General features: G+C 43.5%; 1 protein-coding gene across 5 annotated transcripts in view; it reads right to left on the minus strand.

Moving 5' to 3' along the window:
- The window catches only part of SEMA4G (semaphorin 4G), a 154,073-nt gene that overhangs the window by 109,715 nt on the left and 26,963 nt on the right, over positions 1 to 17,395 (minus strand). The gene's annotated exons all lie outside the window — the stretch shown is intronic.

Here is a 17,395-nt window from a genome sequence, read left to right on the forward strand (position 1 = left end):
GAAATTTCGTAAGGCGGCGCATTCGTATCCCGGGGTACCACTGTACTTGCTATTTTCTCTGATCCAATTTTGTTAACTGTCCTTGATTCAACCCTGACCTATGGCAATCCTGTGGATGGGGCATCTCCAAGACCAGGGGTCGGCAACCTCCGGCCCGCGGGTGCCTTTCTGCCAGCCCCCGCTCCCTCCTGCCGCCGGAATCGCCGCCGATTTCGGCCGCTCCGGCCGCCATTTTGCCTTTCAAAATGGCGGCAAAGTCTCGCGCGACCATAAAGGCCACGTGAGACTTCGCCGCCATTTTGAAGGGCAAAATGGCGGCGCCCATTGGGAGGCCTAATGCGGCCTCTGGAGCCCTGAAACGGGGCTCCAGGAGCCGCACTGGGCCTCTGGGAGGCCCAATGCGGCAGCCGAAGCCCTGAAACGGGGCTTCAGCAGCCTCACCGGGCCCCTGGGAGGCCCGATGCGGCCTCTGGAGCCCTGAATCGGGGCTCCAGGAGCCGCACCGGGCCTTCAAATGGGCCCCGCCCACCTCCCTCCTGGCCCTGCCGACCTCCCTCCTGGCCCCGCCCTCCTCCCTCCTATAAATGGAGGGGCGGGGGGGAAGGAGGAGGAGGCAGAGAGAGAGAGAGGGAGGGAGGGGAGGAGGAGAGAGAGAGAGAGTGGGAGGGAGAGAAGAGAGAGGGAGGGAGGGGAGGAGGAGAGAGAGAGAGAGTGGGAGGGAGAGAAGAGAGAGGGAGGGAGGGGAGGAGGAGAGAGAGAGAGTGGGAGGGAGAGAAGAGAGAGGGAGGGAGGGGAGGAGGAGAGAGAGAGAGAGTGGGAGGGAGAGAAGAGAGAGGGAGGGAGGGGAGGAGGAGAGAGAGAGAGTGGGAGGGAGAGAAGAGAGAGGGAGGGAGGGGAGGAGAGAGAGAGAAAGGGTGGATGGGTGGGAGGGAGAGGATGGGAGGGAGGGGAGAAGAGAGAGAGAAAAGGTGAGAGGGAGAGGAGAGGGAGGGAGGGAGAGGAGAAGAGAGAGAGAGAAAAGGTGAGAAGGTGGGAGTGATAGGGAGGGAGGAAGGGAGAGAAAGAAAGTGGGTTGAGACAGTGGCATGCATTTTTTGCTGTTTTGTGGCCTTGCCTAGTTGCTTCCATTTTTGCAAATATTGCTCTTATTATTGTTGTTGTTAGCCTTTGGTATTCTTTTTGCAAAATCCCTCCACATGGACTTGCTTGCTCTTTTGTGGGTTGAGACAGTGGCATGCATTTTTTGCTGTTTTGTGGCCTTGCCTAGTCGCTTCCATTCTTGCAAATATTGCTCTTATTCTTGTTGTTGTTCTCCTTTGGTATTCTCTTTGCAAAATCCCTCCACATGGACTTGCTTGCTCTTTTGTGGGTTGAGACAGTGGCATGCATTTTTTGCTGTTTTGTGGCCTTGCCTAGTCGCTTCCATTCTTGCAAATATTGCTCTTATTATTGTTGTTGTTCTCCTTTGGTATTCTCTTTGCAAAATCCCTCCACATGGACTTGCTTGCTCTTTTGTGGGTTGAGACAGTGGCATGCATTTTTTGCTGTTTTGTGGCCTTGCCTAGTCGCTTCCATTCTTGCAAATATTGCTCTTATTATTGTTGTTGTTCTCCTTTGGTATTCTCTTTGCAAAATCCCTCCACATGGACTTGCTTGCTCTTTTGTGGGTTGAGACAGTGGCATGCATTTTTTGCTGTTTTGTGGCCTTGCCTAGTCGCTTCCATTCTTGCAAATATTGCTCTTATTATTGTTGTTGTTCTCCTTTGGTATTCTCTTTGCAAAATCCCTCCACATGGACTTGCTTGCTCTTTTGTGGGTTGAGACAGTGGCATGCATTTTTTGCTGTTTTGTGGCCTTGCCTAGTCGCTTCCATTCTTGCAAATATTGCTCTTATTATTGTTGTTGTTCTCCTTTGGTATTCTCTTTGTAAAATCCCCCCACATGGACTTGCTTGCTCTTTTGTGGGTTGAGACAGTGGCATGCATTTTTTGCTGTTTTGTGGCCTTGCCTAGTCGCTTCCATTCTTGCAAATATTGCTCTTATTATTGTTGTTGTTCTCCTTTGGTATTCTCTTTGTAAAATCCCCCCACATGGACTTGCTTGCTCTTTTGTGGGTTGAGACAGTGGCATGCATTTTTTGCTGTTTTGTGGCCTTGCCTAGTCGCTTCCATTCTTGCAAATATTGCTCTTATTATTGTTGTTGTTCTCCTTTGGTATTCTCTTTGTAAAATCCCCCCACATGGACTTGCTTGCTCTTTTGTGGGTTGAGACAGTGGCATGCATTTTTTGCTGTTTTGTGGCCTTGCCTAGTCGCTTCCATTCTTGCAAATATTGCTCTTATTATTGTTGTTGTTCTCCTTTGGTATTCTCTTTGTAAAATCCCCCCACATGGACTTGCTTGCTCTTTTGTGGGTTGAGACAGTGTGCATGCGTTTTTCCTGTGTTATGGCATTGCCGGCCCTAGTAGCTTCTTGCAAATATTATGCGACTCCGCCCCTGGAGGGTGGAAACTCCGCCCCTGACATGTGGCTCCGCCCCCGGATAGTGGAAGCTCCGCCCTGGCATGTGGCTCCGCCCCAGAGGGTGGAAGCTCCACCCCATGTGCGGCTCCGCCCCCGGAGGGTGGAGGCTCCACCCCCGGAGGGTGGAAGCTCCACCCTCCGGCTTCAGCCCCCCAGTTGTCTGAGGGACAGCAACCCGGCCCCCGACTCAAAAAGGTTGCCTACCCCTGTCCAAGACCTTCTATCTTCCACTGTTCTGCTTAGGTCCTGTAGATTCAAACCCATGACCTCATTGAATAAGTCTAGACATCTAACATGCTGTCTTCTCTTTCTACTAACTTCTACATTTCCTAGCATTATTGTCATTTCTAATGAGTCGGACCTTCTAATGATGTGGCCAAAGTACAACAGCTTCAATTTTATCATCTTGGCTTCCAGGAAGAGTTCATGCTTGATCTGTTCTAGGACGCATATGGTTGTCCATGGTATCCTCAGCACTCTTTTCCAGCAACCCATCTCAAATGAGTTGATTTTCTTCTTATCCACTTTCTTCACTATCATGTTCTCACATCTGTACGTAGTGATGGGGAATACAATGGCTTGGATGATGCTAACTTTAAAGCTCTTACACTTTAGGATCTTGTCTAGTTCTTTCATAGCTGCCCTTCCCATTCCTAGTCTTCTTCTGATTTCTTCACTGCAGTCTCCATTCTGATCAATATTTGATCTAAAGCACAGGGACTATTTGATTAGTTCAATTTTCTCATTATCTAGGCTGAATTTATGTTGATCCGCTATGTTCATTTTCTTTATGTTCAGCAGTAAGCCTGCCTTTCTTCTTTAACTTTCCTTAGTAATTGTTCGAAGTCTCTGTTATTTTCCACTAGTATTACAGTGTCATTTGCATATCTTAGATTGCTAGTGTTCCTTCCTCCTATCTTCACTCTTCCTTCTTCTGAGTCTTAAACGTGCTCTTTGCATGATATTTTCTGTATAGAAGTTGAACAAGTAGATGGAATGCAGCCTTGCCTGATCTCTTTGCCAATTGGGAACCAATCTGTTTCTCAATATTCTGTTCTAACAGTAACCTCTTGTCCTAAGTACAGATTCCTCATCAGGACTATCAAATGTAGTAGCATCCCATTTCTTTAAGAGCATTCCATAACTTTTCGTGATCTACACAGTCAAAGGCTTTTTTATTGTCTATAAAGCATACACTGGCTTTCTTCTGGAATTCTTTGATGCATTCCATCAATCATCATATGTTCACAATGTGGTCTTTCATGCCTCTTCCTTTACTGAAAGCCACTTGCTCTTCTGGAATTTCTCTCTTCATATATGATTGGAGTCTTTGCTGCAGTATTTTGAACATGATTTTGCTTCTGTGGCAAGTTAATGCTATTGCCCTATAATTGCTCTCCTTTTTTGTGGATGGAGATGTATATTGATTGTTTCCAATCTATTAGCCATTGTTTTATTTTCTATATTTGATGGGATATTTTAGTTAATAATTGAGTTGATTCTGTCTCTATGCATTGTAACAGTTCAACTGGAATATCATCTTTTTCTGCTGATTTATTCCTTTCAAATTCTATTAGCGCAACTTCCAACCGACTCTCTAGAATGTGGGCTTCATGTTCATATGGTTCTTCAATCACAAAGTGCTCTTTTTATATAGCTCTTCTGTATATTGCTTCCATCATCTTATTATTTCTTCTTGATCATGTAGTATGTTCTTCTTCTGATTACAGAGCATCCCTATCCTTGGTTTGAACTTCCATTTGAATTCCCGGATATTGTGATTCAATATATAAGTTAATTTATATAAACATTCTATGTATTGATTTTATGTATCAATGAATATTGCATCTAACCACAAGCTTTATTCACCTAAATATGACACCAGATCACGGTCAATAGATCAGGTGTTACAGTACAATGGCAACTAATTTAATAATAATAATAAACTGTTTATTTATAGCCAGCTTTTCCTGGCAGATCAAAGCGGGTTACAACAAAGGTACTACACAATGTACAATTTACAAATAGTATCCATATAAAAAATACACAGCAATACAATTAAAATTATTAAAAACAGGATAAAAAAAATCACAAGTTTAAAACCACAACAATAACTAGCTTAAAGTGCTGGTGCAATGGGGAGAGAGCAGATAGCACAGCGTCTGGGTGAAAGCCTGTTGGAAAAGGAAGGTTTTTAACTTCTTCCTAAACAGATCAAGGGAGGCAACCGAGCGGAGCTCACCGGGAAGAATTTGAACTATCCTATTTAAGCAGCCATTCACACCTTCATTCAGTTAAAGCAAAACAAAACAACACTATTGGCAACCAGGTCGTAGCCTTAAAAAGAGGACAGCTAGCCAATTGTTTTCTAAAATCGTAGAGTTAGAAGAGACCACAAGGGCCATCCAGTCCAACCCCCTGCCATGCAGGAAATCTCAATCAAAGCATACCCGACAGATGGCCATCCAGCCTCTGCTTAAAGCAGGGGTAGGCAACCTTTTTGAGCCGGGGGCCGGGTTGCTGTCCCTCAGACAACTGGGGGGGCGAAGCTGGGGGGTGGAGCTTCCACCCCCGGGGGCGGGGCTGCATGCTGGGGGTGGAGCTTCCACCATCCAGGGGCGGGGCCGAATGCTCCGCCCCCAGAGTGGTGGTGATGATGATGATGATAATAATAATAATAATAATAATAATAGTTCCCAGCATGGAAACTACTACAAAGCAAATTTTAAAAAAAGGGAGAAAGCATGCACACTGTCTCAACCCAGGAAGGCACAAGGTGCTGAGAGGGGATTTTGCACAAAGAACACCAAGGGCAAGTAAATAATAATAATAATAGTTACAAGCATGGAAACTACTAAAATGCAATTAAATAAAAGGCAGAAAGCATGCACACTGTCTCAACCCAGGAAGGCACAAGGTGCTGAGAGGGGATTTTGCACAAAGAACACCAAGGGCTCCTGGGGGCCCTCAGAGGCCGGGAAGGAGGAGAGGGACACCCGCACGGGCGTCCTAGCCTGCTCCTTCCAGGCTTCTGAGGGCCCTGGGGGCCCTGAGAGGCCGGGAAGGAGGAGAGGGGCACCCGCACGAGCGTCCTAGCCTGCTCCTTCCAGGCTTCTGAGGGGCCTGGCGGCCCTGAGAGGCCGGGAAGGAGGAGGAGGACACCCGTGCAGGCGGCTCCGCCTGCTTCTTCCAGGCTTCTGAGGGGCCCCAGCGATAGCAACGGGCCTCCGAGAGGCCTGCTGCTGCCGTCGGAGCCCTGTTTGAGGCCTCCGGCGGCTGCAGCGGGCCTCCTGGAGGCCGAAATCTCGTGCGACCTTTTCTGAAGTTCCGCGAGACTTCGCCTCTGGGCGCCGCCATTTTTTCGCCCAAAATGGCAGGGAAGGTCGCGCGAGACTTCGCCGCCATTTTGGGCAAAAAAATGGCAGCGCCCAGAGCGGCGAAAAGCCGCAAGTGGTGGCGGTGGCAGCGGCGGCAACAGCAGCCGACCCCTGGCTTAAAGACTTCCAAAGAAGGAGACTCCACCACACTCCAAGGGAGTGTGTTCCATTGTCGAACAGCCCTTACTGTCAGGAAGTTCTTCCTAATGTTGAGGTTGAATCTCTTTTGCTATAGCTTGCATCCATTGTTCCAGGTCCTGTTCTCTGGAGCAGCAGAAAACAAGCTTGCTCCCTCCTCAATATGACATCCCTTCAAATATTTAAACAGGGCTATCATATCACCTCTTAACCTTCTTTTCTCCAGGCTAAACATCCCCAGCTACCTAAGTCGTTCCTTGTTCCAGTTTCTCAACATCCTTTCTGAATTGTGGCACCCAGAAATGGACATAATATTCCAGGTGGGGCCTGACCAGAGCAGAATATAGTGGCACTATTACTTCTCTTAATCTAGACACTATACTTTTATTGATGCAGCCTAAAATTGCATTGACCTTTTTAGCTGTATGGAAAGCATGCAAGTGAAAAAATGTCTTCACACAGAGACAAACTCATGCCCATGTGGTAGACATAAAGGGGGAAACTGCTATCAAATATAAACAGAGCTTTTTGTGTTGTGCATTAGATGGACCAAAGGGAATACTCTCACAAGAGTTCTAATAGCTCCAGCTGCTGATTTGAAGAACAAGGACACCCATGAGGTTTATTTCATCAGCAAGTGTTTAATGAAGTAAGCATCTGGGGATGCTGTTTATTATGCTGGTTTCATTTATCAGTTCCCTGAGTCATCCTAGCTTACATCATGTGGCAGCAAAGAAAGCCACATGTCTGTCAACAGCAGCATTACACAGTAACATCATCCTACAAAAGTCTAAAGATGAAACTAGCAAATTCCTACATGTATTCTGGGAAGCAAAAGCAGACATAATCCCCCAACCGCTGCTGGGCATGAGGTAGGGAGAATCATCTTGTTTAATATAGTAGCTGGTAGTATTGGAAATTCTAGCAATTCCAAGGAGATTCTAGCCTGTTCTCAGTAGGGCTCTCTCAACAACTGGGGAAGAGATGGCAAAGAAGAGAATTATAGACCTTTGGAAACCCACTGGCTGACCTTGGGCAGGTCACACACTCTCAGCCTCAGAGGAAGACAAAAGCAAACCCCCTCTAAACAAATCTTGCCAAGAAAACCCCTTGGTTGGTTTACCTTATGGTCGCCATAAGTTAGAAACAACTTGAAGGCACACAACAACAACAACAAGAAAAACTCTAGAGAGGCAGAACACTGCCGAGAGGAAAATTATTTTGTTTAATGAGTAAAGTCACAAGTTAAGCTAGACCATTGGAGTAACATATTACAAGAAATACAGTTATCTGTTGCAAGTTACTGAGAGTGTAATGTAGGAGTAATGAAGTTGCATTTCAGAAGCAAGAAAAAGTAAAGTAACATCACTGGTATTAATTTTTGCCAGTCACTTTTAAAAGCTACTTTTTCAGGGCATTTTTAAGTAGTATTCTGACATATTTTTTCATTTTGTGTGCCATTCTTCTATATTTTTTCCCTTAAAAGCAACAAAAATAGCAAGCAATGCCAAGTTACTTCTTTAGCACTGTACATAACAACTGCAAGGAATTATTCTTTCAGTGAATTACTTATAAAAAGTAACTTTCTAGGTTTTGAATTAGTTTTCCAAGTATTTGGTTCCTCTTTTGGAAACTGAATCCTAGGCGCATTCCAGACGGGCCCTATGGGGCACCGTCGTTACGCGTGAGGGGCGGCGCTTCCTGACACACCTAGCCCCTCACGCATAACGACTATGTCAAAATAGCGGTGCTGCATACAGTTGGGCGCCGCCATTTTGACATTGCGGACGCACAGCATCCTGACGTTGCGCACCGGAAGTGGTGCCGCGAGTGTGCGCCTTGTGCCTTGCGGCGCCTGTTCCGGGGCACAGGAAGAAGCGCCATTTTGGCACTTCTTTGTTGCTGTGCCCGGGAACCACGCGGTTTGGCTGCTGAGGTTCCCAGACGCAGCAATCGGCAGCGGCGCAAGACCACCCGTCTGTAACACGCCCTAGAGAGCTATAGAAGGCAAAAAAGATAATTCAGTCCCACCATAAACAAAAATAAGAGGTAAGCATCCAGAGGAGTATCTGGACAGGGATGTTAAAAATAGCAGAGATATAGTAGCCCTGGCAATTTGCTACATGGGAAGAGCAAGCTTTTGTCTAATCAGTCTAATTACTCAAAAATGTTGATCCCTATAATAAAGTAGGAACAAAAACAAAAATCAAGGAGGAGGTGTCACAAGGTATGACACCTGTCATCCCAGGTAATTTTAAGTAGATGGAATGTGTGCAAATCTGCCAGCCTACACATGCACATAACAGTGATATACAATGCACCACAAAGGATCATTTTGCCTTTTTTTTGCAGGAGTATCACATTACAAGCTGGAGTATGCAATTGTGAAAACAAGATGAAGAGAAAACCAGCCCACATGTGAACACACTGAGTAACTCCCGAAGAGTCTGGCCACTACTCCTCTTCCTCCCTTCCCATCTCCACATCCCTCCCCCCGCTACACACACACCTGCACAGCAGAAATTATTGGTCTTCATTGCTAGCCTTCAGAACAGCAAACATGAACAATTTTAAGAGCTATAAACCATTTCAACCCAGAAATTATATCTAACATCCTGGACTACATCACTTTAAATCGTGTTCTCTATTTCACAGATGAACAAGAGTGTTGCAAATATACAGCAACAGCTTAAAGCTTAAAGATCACAACAGAGACAAATTCTTAACCTGCTTCACAAGGGTCTGCTCTCGCTGCTGTTTATTTGCTCTGCATAATCTGTCCTGTGCTTAACTGTAAAAAGGATCTTTGGTCATTGGACAAAAGGATATACCAATAAAACATAGCTAGCCTATAATAAACAGCTCAAATCTCAACAACTGCACGCAAAGTGGCAGGGTGACCAGTATATGGCACATTACTGTACAGCCAGTCCTCCACATCCACGGATTTTTTATCCACAGATTCACGTATCCACAGTTTGAAAAATATTTTAAAAATGCATAAATTCCAAAAAAGCCAACCTTATTTATTTATTATTAGAGTACTTATACCCCGCCCTTCAGCCCTAAAGGCTCTCAGAGCGGCTTACAATTATTATTTTTAATTAGACAATGCCCTGCCCTCAGGTTTACAATCTAAGAAGACACGACACAAAAGGAGAAGGGAATGGTGGTGGGGACGGGAATCAGGTCCAGCAGTTCTCTCTCTCTGAGGCCTGGACCCAGGTAGATGGGCTGGAGGGAGGGTTCTTCTTCTTAGTTCAGGCCAGGCCTGATGGAGCTGGCAGGCCTCATTCTCCCTCTGAGATCTGATGACAAGATGACAAAGGGAGGGCACATCTGCTTACAAAACCTTAATGTTACCATTTATATAAGGGGCGCCATTTTACTGTGCCATTGTATTTAATGGGACTTGAGCATCCGTAGATTTGTTATCCATGGGGCTTCCTGGAAATAAACCCCATCAAATACCAAGGGCCTACTATACAACCTATACATAACTACCCAGAGGTGAGTCTCATTGAGTTCGGTGCTGCTTTCCTCCACGTAAGTGGCTGGCTGGACATGTGCAGTATTATCGAGAAACAGTTGATCCCTAATTTGAGAGTAACTTGCACAGCTACAGTGTGGCAATTCTATCAGTTTATATTTTTAGATGAACCCTCAAAATCTTCCCTAAAGCAAAACAGAGACAGTTATATACAGCAGCAATTGTGGTGTACAGAAGATAATTATTAGTAAATAGTAACAGTGCCTTATACACAGGGACTGTTGGAGCATAAACACAACCACAAATGCATATCTTTGCCAATAAAGCAGGGAAAACCCTCTAATGGAAAAATCATCTTACTTCCTCAAACATAGTACAACTTAGTGTAAACCAAAGATAATGAAGAAGTTTCAAATGGCAATGCCTGAACAACAGCATTTCTGGAAACTAAACCCATTCTTTCACCGCATCTGAATGCTACCCCAACACTGATGTACACAACCACAATTTTTTAAGGATCTTTTAAAATTGGTTCTTGGTCCATGTCAACTATCAAAGACACAGAAGTATATTATGCTATATTCCTCACTATGTGCCCCACTCCACATACACATGCATACGCAAAGAGAGGAATCATCAGTTACAATCTGACACCCTTCTCACAATGCCAACACTTATTCCAACATAGGAGAAGCCATCAGAAATAGGTAAATCATACTCAGCAGAATACTATTTTCAGGTTAATGGTTCACCATGCATACATGGTGCATCTGAACCAGGCAACAGAGAACAAAGTGAAAGTAAAGAGTAACTCTGGATGCTAAGATGAGAAAAGCACATATAAGCCAAAGGAATCAAAACAGAAGCAGCTGTGATTTGGTCAGTAGAATGCCAAAATCCATATTAGAATAATAACTGTATTTTGTTGTTGCTGTCTCTCTTCAAGTCATTTCTTGACTTATTTTTTTTTTTGGGGGGGGGGGGTGTTCTGGGGTTGAGATTGTGGGACTTGCCCAAAGTCACTTAGGGGGTTTCAAGGCTGAGTGAAGAATCGATCCCTGATCTCCAGAGTCATTGTTCAGTGCTCAAATCACTACATCTTGCTGGCTCTCAATAACTATATTAGGTCAACCGAAAGAACATAAAAATACGTGCAAGCTTTTGAGATCTCCAGATCACTCCATCAGTCACATCAGGTTGCAATGAGCAAGGGGTGGAGGTAGAGAATCTGATTTGACATTAATCTCAAGATTAATCGGCCCCATTAGGTGGGGCGAAATATCTACAAGCACACAAACGTCATTAACAAGTGCAGGAGAAAAGAACAAAAGCAGCAAGAAAGCATGAGGGTTCTAGTACAACACATGAAACACATTACCAGCTTACTAAATCTATTGGTTTTGGGAATTAAGGCCTGGTACAGACTGCCAGAAAGCAGCAGTCTGGGGCTGATTTTAGGGCTCAGGAATGTGGAGCAACCACATGGTCCTGAGCCCTAACGCACGGTGGCAGCCATCATGGCGAAGCCCTGTCTACATGGGGGCCGCCATGATGACGCAAGTGCAGCGCAGCACCCGCACATCATGGCGCCATGTTTGCATCATCAACGTGAGACAGGGCGTCAATGGCGCACTCGAGGTGTCCGCTGCACACAGCAAAAAAATTTGCTTTTAGTGGGTTCTTTTTAGTGCAAAGAGAGGCAGCAGAGTTTGACTGCTGTGGTGTCCCTCAGCAGCAAAAACGGGCAGCTCCAGCCTGTCCTTTCAGGGCAGTCTGTCGAGCCCCTATGTTTATAAAATGTTTCTGGGCCAGAGAGGAAATAGAGGAAATAGTCTGAATGTGCCTCTAGCAGTGCTCCAAGTAGAGTTGTCATCTGAGATTATGGTGTTTTTCATGTTTTGAATTGTTGTATTTTATTAGCTTACTGTCCCAACTGCTGCTCATGGCAACCATGAACTTTTGCAGGGATCTTAAAAGGAAAAATGCAGAACTTTGAAAAGTTAACTTCTTGACTACCAGAATCTTCCACCAGTCATGCTGGTTGGGGAATCCTGAGAATTAAAGGTTTTAAAAAAGTAACTTTCCCAAGCTCTGGGAAAAAAATATATTAACCGCAAAACTAACTATCAAATCCACAGCTGATTCAAAACATAGAAGGCCTATTAAATTCCATTAACTGCACTACAGAGCTGATGTTTTTTCTCCATATGGCTGATCTGGAAGCAAAGGCCCAAAATTCACAGGCCAAAAGAAGTGGTTCCAACTTCTATCTAAACACCAAACATTTAAAAACTGATCTCTCATTTTCCTATTTTTTGGTATATACATATTATTAAGACATACTTTCTCCAAAAAAATCCAAAATTGATGTATACTTCTACTTCTTACTAAGAAAAGTAACTAATTTTCAAAACGTGCAAAAAAATTCTGCTTTCATAAAATTTGTACAAATATCTCTCAGTCCTTTGTACATTTGTTTACTGATTTCTCTCTTATTAAAATGTTTACTTTATCAATTTCTGCTCATTCAAATGTCTTAAATATCAATTCTTCTGTTTATTATCTCCATACACTGCCACATCTGGGCATATAACAGCCTTTCTGCCATGATCCTATACTGTAATATATGTTCATGCCATTTCTTTACTTGGTCATCCATCAACCCCAGAAGAAAGCCAAGCCAAGCTGCTGATATAGTGGGAACTCTGCAGGTGGTGACTCTGGTTCCAAGAACTGGTTCTTCCTTTCACCAGCTCTTTACAAAGGTCCTACACTCCTGCTTCTTTCAGCTTTAGTTCTTCTTGCATGGCCAGTGTATTCTGTATGTGTGTATGTGCCTTTAAGCTGCTTATTGACTTAGATGACCCACGAATTTCACAGGGTTTTCTCAAGCAAGGAATACTCAGAGGTTGCTTTGCCAGTTCCTTCCTCTGAAACTCTGGCTAAAACCCTGGACAGCTACTGCCAGTCAGTATAGTCTGGTATACTGTAGACTTTATGAGTATGTTGTAAAGACAACATTGAGCTATATGTATGACTCAGGATACTGCAGTTTCCTGTGGTGGGTAGTTTCCTGCTAATGCTGAATGAGAAATCCAACAAACAATACCTATAGATCTTGTTTACAATGAGCTGTTCAAATTATACACTTCACCTCCCCTGCAGCTTGGAGGCCATCTGCACTGGATCAAGAACAGGATGTGAAGGCCATTGCAGGTACACTGGACTAAAGTACCTGTCCACAGGAACGTGAACATGGTCTTGAAAGCTTATCTCATTTTTCTGGGACCATATGAAAGTTCTGATGGTTTTGTAGGATGTGTAAATTTGAACAACACAGGACATTTGAATGAGCAGAAATCTTTACGTGTGGCAAGTAGCCAAGCTTTTTCAACAGTCATATTTGGCTTCAAAAGTGTCAAATGGGTCAAAACCTTCCAGAAGGCCTGGATGTTACTTAAAACCACAATAACAGAAGCTTGGCTAGAATGCATACCACATGTCACTACAGGAACCACAAAGTCCAAGAGGTCACCACTATGGCTAACAAGCACTGTCAAAGTAGGAATTAGAGGGAAAAGAGGCTTCCACCTCTGCCCAAATGTGGATAACAAGAAAGGATAAACTTGAACAAGGAAAAAAGAACCGACAATGATAGAAACACACAACAGTAACATCTGGATCAACAATAATTCTTCAAACACACCAGAAACAGAAAACCAACTGAGGAAGCACTTGAATTGTTGGATAAATACTTGTCAATGTAATATCAATTTTTTAAAAGAAATTGTGGTGGAATGTAGAGATCCAGAAAATAGTAGTTAGCTTAATATATGTTCAAAATAAACTGATGGAAAGCACTAGTAAAGAAAATATTATCAAGCACATAGAAAAAGTCTTGCTGAAAATGGATCAACATAACTTCCATTCATATAAGTCCTTCCTCACTAACTTTATACAATTATTTGACAATGTCAACAAGTGTATGACTAGAGGCAAACTAGCAGACACTGGATGCATTTGCACTGAAGAATGACACCACTTTAACTGCCCTGTCTCAATACTAAGGAATTCGGGGAAATGTAATTTTGTGAGACATTTAGCCTTCTCTGTCAGAGAGTTCTGCTGCCACAACAAACTATAGTTCCCAGAATTCCACAGCACTGAACCAGGGCAGTTACAGTGGTATTAAACTGGATTATTTCTCCATTGTGGATGCAGCCACTGTTTACCTGAACTTTCAAAAGGCTTTTGACAAATCTCTTACCAATCAACTATATTTACTCATATGTGCATCAATCTCATATGCAAGTTGTGGGAAGGTTTTGGGGGCAAATTATGGGTTTTGATATGACCCGTGGATAGATCAAAGGTAACATTTAGGGGCATGTACCTAAGAATGTAACGAATGAAGCAAAGGAAAATGATGCAGTCAGCTCTCCAAATTTGTAGGGTGAGGTATGCAGGATCCCCATGAAAGTGGGGGGGGGGGAATGTGAATATCTCTGCTGGCCCAAACCTGAAGGACTAACTAGTAACATGTATCATTCATTCAGGTTGATAAAGGGGCTCAGCACATGGCTCCTCGAATCTATTCTATAGAAAAGCAAAAGTGTCAGCACCATCGCAGGCTGCCAGCAATATCTCACTCGCCCCACCACTGCCACTGCCACTTTGACACCCAGGCATTCAGACAGGCTTTTTGCCACTCTACTCAGAGAAAGGGACGATTCCTTTTTTGACAAAAGCTATGGTACAGTATTAACTCTTATCAAAAAAAAGCAACACCTCTGAGTAGAGTGGGAAAAGGTGAGAACTTAGTCTGTCCTTGGAGAAACTTAAAGAGTCACCAACCTCTTCTGCTCTCTCGGTGCCCTTTGACGGGAAGCACCAAAGAGAAGCCACTCCCACCATTTTCCCACCCAGGCATTCAAAAAGGCCAGAAGAGGTGCTGCAGCAGAGAGAGCAGAGGGAGTCAGTGCTTCTTTTAGATTCTTCCAAGATGGACTAAGATCTTGTATTTAGTAACTCTATTTAGAGAAGGGGATGGTTCCTTTTTTAATGTAAGAGTTAAGGTATGGTACTTACATTGACATATGGACATGTTGACACAGGTTTTTTGGGTTGATTTTTGACTAAAATTTCTCAGTTTACAGTATACACAAATATATACGGTAAGTGAGAGCCAGCATGGCATAGAGGTTCGAGTGATAGACTACAACTCTGGAGACCAGGTATGATTCCAAGCTTGGCCAGGAAACCTACTGGGTGACCTTGAGTATGTTACATGTTCTCAGCCTCAGGGGAAGGCAATGGCAAACCTTCTATGAACAAATCTTGCCAAAAAACCATGATAAAGTTTACCTCGGGGTCGCCGTAAGTCCCAGAACAATATACGGTTAAGTAGTCATGGGATAAGTGGATAAATCCTGTTGTGGACTGAAAATTGGTTAAAGAACAAAAAGATGAGAGAAGGAATAGACAGTTCTCACAACAGAGAGATATAAACAGTTGTGTTCCCAAGGTCCTAAATCATCCACAATAGTAGGTTACAAAAGCAGCGGAAGCATGCACAAGCATTTTCTTTTCTATTTGTAGGAGTTCATAAGAATGGAAGATATGATGGTCATGCTTTGAGGCCATGGTGAGGAGGTGGGGCAGTTTCTAAGGAAAACAGATCAGATCAGATAAGATCCAACAAACATCAAAACAAAACATACAGTGAGTATGCCTTTCTGGATATCTCATAATACCGAAGTCTTAATATTACTGAGCGTATGTGTTTTGAGCAGGTTCTAATAAAGAGCTCTGGATTAACTCTAGCAAAGGAACAGAAGAGCAGAGTGAATCAGAGTTGACACTATTGCTGAAAACATTATAGGAAAACTTTCTGAGGATGAAAGCCATTGCCATACCAAGCAAGACTCCAAGAAAGAGGCAGTAAGGAGTAGGATACATTTAAAGTGTGGAACATACAACAGAAAGACAGATGAGAAGTATGTTCAATTGCACATAAGAATATGATATAAAAGTGAGGCGAGTTGTAACCTGGGGTTGAAGAAAACCAAATCTCAAGTACTGGAAGTATGAAAAATACTGAGTTGCCCAACCCTTTATGTATTGGCCAATAACTTAAATGCTGAATTGTTTATGATCATGGCATACTCCACATGAGCAGTTCCCCACTGCGGATGTAAAGCATTCCTTTGGCCTGTTCCAGACTGCCAAAATAAAGCTGCTTCGGGTCTCTTTGGAGGTATGCTGTTTAAGCGATGCATGCATCCAAAGAATCCGGAAGCTGCACCAAAGCTGCGCTCCAGTGCTTAAGAATGGAGTGTGGCTTTGGCGCGACCTCCGGACTCTTAGGACCCATGCATCATTTAAAGAGCATACCTCCAAAGAGACCCGAAGCAGCTTTATTTTGGCAGTCTGTAACAGGCCTTTGATTCATGAGAAAGAACAGAGAACAATGTGTGCTCAGAAGGAGCCTTGTACGTCAGAACTCACCAAAGCTTTCAACCATGTATGTGGCCTGTGGAAGAAAACCTTACAGCCAGAAGAGTTCCAAGAGACCTCTAGTCCAACTTCCTTATAGTAAGGCAGGAAAATTAATCCTTGTAATAGAATTCCATTTAAAGATCTTCCAAATTAGCTATAGCACAACCAGAGTGCACAATACGTCAAGGGATATCAGGTGCAGTGTGCCTGACCCACAAAATATCTTTTGTAAAATGTTGTTGTTGTTAGCTGCCCTTGAGTTGACTCTGACTCATGGCGACCATGTGGATGAGACATCTCCAAAAATCCCTATCCTCCACTGCCCTGCCCAGATCCTGCAAACCCTTGCCCATATCCCCCCTCAATCGAGTATCCATCTGGTCTGTGATTTTCCTCTCTTTCTTTTACCCTCTAACTTTCCTAGCAATATTGTTTTTTCTAGGGATATGTGCCTTCTCATTATATGGCCAAAGTATGATAGTCTCAACTTGAGACTTAGCTTTCAAGGAGAGCTCTGGTCTGATCTGTTCAAGAACCCATTTGTTTGTCTTCTTGGCTATCCACAGTATCCTAAGTACTCTTCTCCAGCACCACATTTCGAATGAGTTGATTTACTTTCTGTCTACTTCATTCATTGTACAGCTCTCACAGCTATACATGGTAATTGGGAATACAATGGCCTGGACAATTCTGACTTTAGTGATCAGTTGTATGTCTTTGCTTTTCAGTATCTTGTCCAGTTCCTTTATAGCTGCCCTTCCCATTCCTAGTAAAATATACTAGTATTTTACTAGTATATTTTACTATTCTTACAAAATACCCTGGAATAAGTAATCAGGAAAATTTTGCTTTCCAGATCCTAGTGTGTGTAGTAGTTTAATCTTTAGAGCTATAACAAGAGATGTCTTGCAGTGATGGCAAACGTTTTAGAGACTGAGTGCCCAAACTACAACCCAAAACCCACTTATTTATCGCAAAGTGCCATGTCCCTCTGACTTTCTAGTAACAAACTCTGGCGAACTCTGTGCTGAGGTGATGGCACTTGTGCCCGCAGAGAGAGCTCTGAGTGCCACTTCTGGCACTCGTGTCATAAGTTTGCCACCACTGCAAGGATGCTACAGAATACAGAAGTACAATTCACACATATGCTACTGCTCAAAATAGATTACTGCATTTATTTCTTGAGAGAAACATGCACATGAAACAAAAAAGATTCTTTAGATACCTTGAAAAATAAAACGTTTTACTTGGCATGCCCTTTTGTGGACTAGACCCAACCTCTCATATTCCAAATAAACATTGTTAGTGTTTAAAGCACCACAAGACTCTTTCTTGTTTAGTCTCAAGAGGCTAACATGGGTACCCACCCC

The sequence above is a fragment of the Sceloporus occidentalis genome, unplaced genomic scaffold (assembly GCF_023333645.1).
Source record: "Sceloporus occidentalis isolate IW3139 unplaced genomic scaffold, rSceOcc1.0.p SCAF_2, whole genome shotgun sequence".
In the NCBI taxonomy this organism is placed as follows: domain Eukaryota; kingdom Metazoa; phylum Chordata; class Lepidosauria; order Squamata; family Phrynosomatidae; genus Sceloporus; species Sceloporus occidentalis.